Here is a 5,315-nt window from a genome sequence, read left to right on the forward strand (position 1 = left end):
GACTTTACTCTTATACATACATATATATATATATATATATATATATATATATATATATATATATATTTATAAATATTATTAACTTATAATATTATAAAGTATAAGGGTTGAATTTTAACTTTTAAAAATCTAAGGGCTAATTTGGAATTAAAGTATTCATAAGTGAAAAACTTTTCAAATTCCAAAACTTGAGGGCAAGTTTTAAACTATTCAAAACTAATTAAATCCATAACTTATGTGTTTAAAGTAGTTTTAATTAAAAAAACTCTTCAAGTTCCATAACTTGAGGACAAGTTATGGAAGACTTTAAACTAATAAAAGAATGTAATTTTTTCTTTATGTTGTAACTTATGGAATTAATTAAGGTTACACATTTTATTACTTAATGAAGTGACTCTTGAACCTCCATAACTTGAGGACAAGTTATGGAGTCATAAAACCATATAATGAGAACAAGACTCTTCATTTTTGTAACCTTTGCAAACTTTTATGAGTTTTAAGAAACTTTAATCTGACTTTTCATGTAACTTGAGGACAAGTTATACAAACACATTTTAGAATCCACTCTTAGATTAAAATGGATCAAAGACACATAATCAATCAACCTTTTCTATTAATCTAAGCAACTCATATGAACAAGATAATTGGAATCAAATTTTTTCAAGTAATTAGCATAACTTTTAAACTAATACAAAACATGAATCTATTGACAATTAATTTTGAAATTGGATTAGCATGAACACTACCACATCAAAAACAAGTTTATAAGTCCAAAAACATCTAAGCGTAATGTTCCTAGTCCATTTCTAGCCAAAACAGTCGAATATATGCTGTCTGGGAGTCCAACTCGTCGAGTACACAAACCAACTCGGCGAGTTGGATGCTTTTTGCCTTGGACTTGGCGAGTCCATCAGTGGAGTCGGCGAGTCTGCTATGCAGATAGCACCAAAATTCGATTTTTCAGCTAATTTTGCAAGTATAACAAGAAAACAAGTCTAGGCTCTAATACCACTGTTGGGTTTTGAGCATTCTAACACTCCTATGGTGTACATGCAACCCTATAAACCTTGGATCTATGTTTTCTCTATTATACATGCAAATAAGAACTTTCCACGGCTTTAATCCTAACTAGCATATTATGAAGCTCTTATACTACAAAGTACTAGTTAGATGACATACCTTTTCATGTAGCTTGATGTCTTCAAGCTTTAAGAGCTTAGCCCCAATAGTGTGGAAGCCTCAAGTGGAATCACAAATCACCAAAACACCTTGGAAGACTTTGAGAATAAGAATACTTTGGTTCTCTCTAGTGAAATCGGCTAGCCCTCTTAGTGTACCCACACTAATGCTAATTTCACCAACCAAGGACATCTTTATATAGTGTGGAGACTAGGGTTAAACCCATGACCTTTCATTTCATATGATCCATGGGTTACACACTCCATGGACTATCCATGAAAGCTTAGCCCAAGCTAAATGAACTTGGCCCATTCCATATATATAAGAGTCCATATTTAATTAGTTCATTTTGATCACTTAATTAATTCTAAATTAAATCTTGATCAATACTAATTAAATAATATGATTCCATATTAATATAGTAGAACTTATAATATATTAATATAAATCATAAATATACTATTCTCAAAAGACAATCCATATAAATTGTGTCGGTGAAGTGCAACCCAAATGGACCATGCCGGGTCGGGTCAAGTACATACCAAATATAGTTATGAACTTAGACATTAATCCAACAGTCTCCCACTTGGATAAGTCTAAAACTATTATTGAGTATGACTTCAAAACCTAACTGGCAATCGTAGCTCTTAAAGCCGCTGTCGAACTCTGATATTTGTTAATGACTTGTCCATTAGATAAGGGATCATATATTCCTCCATTCTAGATATCATATGGACTGAGACATGGATTATAATCATTCTCTCAGTCCATTTGTTGTTTCCCGATTTCCGATTCATGATGACTGACTGATTGAACAAATCAAATCAGTCCTGGCTTGGCCAAGCACTCACATGTGTCATCGCTAAATCATTGAGGGGCCCATAGATATCGCTTTTATCCCGAAGGTAAAAGGAATGGATAAACTTCGACTCATATGGCTTGTTCTACTACTTGTTGAATCATACACAAAGGCACATTTTATAACATCGAGTTACTGAATGCGGTTTCGTGCAATCAATGTACAACCAACTCATAGTAATAACTCATATCTCTAGGTTTGAAGAATATAAGATATTATCGTCTCATGATCACTCATGATAAAATCCATGAAGTGATTCAAATGAGCGCGGGTTGAATCCAATACTCAGAACTTATGAGTACTCATGAGTGTTGTAGCACAACTTTGTCCACCAACTTGGACCTCTACAACTTTATCATGCACTTCCTGAAGATCCCTAGCCTAACACTAACATGTTGTTCTAACATATCTCATAACAAATAACTTGTATGGTATTTTGGGGTTACTTACTGGCTCCGGCTGATCGTACCTCCGCGTCCTCCTTTACTCATTTTTGAAAACCATTTTAAATTCTCTTTTGAAAACTCTCCTTGATTTGAGACTGGATTCACACGAATGTTCCTCCAATTCACTCAAGCCAAGGCTCTAATACCAACTTGTAACGCTCTAAAAATTCCAACCAATCTAAGCTTTTAAAAAACAACCCAATTTCATTAAGTTATTACAAAAAGGGTTTCAATACATTTGTTATCAGAGTATTCCCAGAACCATATCATAAAACATAAACACGAGGAGCGGTACGATCACGCCTTTGCCTTGCCATGGTCTCCTGAAGTACCTGAAACATTAAACCACAACTGTAAGCCCGAAAGCTTAGTGAGATACCCCCAAAATACCAACCACATATACCATACACATAACATATCATAACATAACATAACAGAGCAGCCATGCACTTCGGGTCTACTGTGTGACTGGTCCGCCGCATCGGACCTTCAGTCCACCTGGTCCACCCTCCGAGTCTAACCATATACATTGAGTCTGCAGTGTGGTTGGTCCCCCCGCACTGGGCCTTCAACCCACCTGGTCTACTCTCTGAGTCTACAGTATGACTGGTCTGCCCGTACCGGGCCTTCAGTCGTCCTGGTCCACTCTCCGAGCCTCGACACATCTGGTCCACCCTCGCGGGGCCTACACCCTATCCGAACCACTCGTTGGGCCTTCGGAATATCCGGTCCGCCCTAGGTGTGTTGGCCTACAGCACAAAGCAGGACCCGCCTGAACCCAACCCCAGTCCAACAACCATGTGCACATAAACATATAATTATATAACACCTCACAACTAATCAAACCGATCCAGCATATCACATAACATAGCAACATCCTAACCAAGATAACGACCTAACCGGTCACTAGCATAGCATCATCCTATATACCAGGATACCGACCTTAACCAGGTCTCTAACGCATACCATCCTAACTACCATGATGCAAACATAGCAAAGCAGTAACATAACAAACAATACCTGGATTTCCATCCGATAAAGGGTCGGCCTTGGTATCGTAGACCCTGTCAGTATAGTGAGGATAACTCACCTCGCAACTGCTGACTGAAAAGATAAGATCACGCTGCTCCAACCTCCGACACGAACTCCACCACTGATCAATACCAAAAGACTGAACTCAATAAATACCAATAATTACCAAAATACCCCTGGAAGTCAACTGGTCAACTCTTGGTCGAAGTCAAAGTCCTCATTCAAAGTCAACCTTCCTGACTGACTCTACTCGTCGAGTCAACCCACTGACTCGTCGAGTCCCTATACTCAGAAACTCCCAATCCACGACTCAACTCGTCGAGTCGCCTCAAGACTCGCTGAGTCCAACAAACTCTGAGTCCTTTCTCACTCAACTCACCGAGTCGTCCCTCAACTCACCGATTCACAGCTTAACCAAAAAGGTTAGGTCTTCACGACCAGACTTGCCGAGTCCAAGAACAGACTCGCCGAGTCCAAGGCAACATTCAACATACTCACCAGTTGTTCTTCCAACTCGTCGAGTTCTTGCCTATCTTCATCCAACTCGCCGAGTCCACCCATGCGACTCGTCGAGTATCTCCAGCTCTTAACCCATGCAGTGGCTTTCTACGCCATGCTGGGGCTCAAATCCATAGATCTATCCTTCTTGAAGCTATCCCTCACATAAAGTTGCAAACTTTACATGATATCAAGGAGATATAAACTCAAAACACACTAGGGCTTGGGTTTTAGACCAAAGGGTCTTTACCAATCATCCAAGGATTGAAACTTTATGCACTTAGGACTCAAAAGAGGTTCAGATTTGAAGTTTCAGCTTCAGATCTAGCTTCTTTAACATTTCCCTTAACCAAGGAAAACCCTAGCCTCCACATATGGATGATCCTAGAAATCCTTGATGGTTGCCTCTTGCTCTTCAAGTCTCCTCCACCAAATTCACTTCTCAAAGCTCCAAACACTCTCCAAGCTCTCACTTACGGCTATTAGGTTTTCTGGGACTCAAAGGGAATGTAGAGAGGCTGAAGAGAGGGTGCTATGTTCTTTATATATGGCACAAACTCCATATTAGAGTTTTTCTCATTCCAGCACCAACTCGCCGAGTCCAGCCTCCGACTCGCCGAGTTGGTCACTTAACGCGTGACCAGAATCGCGACTCGACTCGCTGAGTCTATCCATCGACTCGCCGAGTCAGCCTTCCTCATTTACACTAAGAACCCTGAACTTGCACTTCTGAAGTCGGGGCGTTACACTATAAGTTCTGAAAGGGTTTAAACACACACACATATGCTATCTAATGAAGGTGTATAAGCTTGAGAAGTCTGCTTGAAGACTTATCGAAGTACCACGTATCAGAAATCTGAACTTTAGTAAGAAAGTCAAGAGCATTGATTTATGGAAGTCTAGTTGATTTCTGGGTACATGTCAAAGCTAGTGGAAGCATAATTGTTATGCAGATAGAAGCATATTTGTTATGCGAGTGGGAGCATGATTGTTATGCTAAGTGTTGCGAGTTAGCAATACTAATTGTAGCAAAAAAAGTTTGGGAATTGTTTCGCTATAGAAAGATTTAAGGGAGAATGAACTTATACTTCTTTTATATCTAAAAGTTTAGATTGAAGGATTTAATGGAACTTAGTGTTGGACATATATGAATATCATGTTGAAATGATTCAACATAGGAAATTCAATATATGGAAATATTATAGTAAGAGACTGAACGAATATCAAGTCTTTGTGTAAGACATAATGAATCGAGTCTCATATACTTTGGATATATGATCGTTTTCATATGCTATAATATT

Source organism: Lactuca sativa, chromosome 4 (genome assembly GCF_002870075.4).
Source record: "Lactuca sativa cultivar Salinas chromosome 4, Lsat_Salinas_v11, whole genome shotgun sequence".
Taxonomy (NCBI): Eukaryota; Viridiplantae; Streptophyta; class Magnoliopsida; order Asterales; family Asteraceae; genus Lactuca; species Lactuca sativa.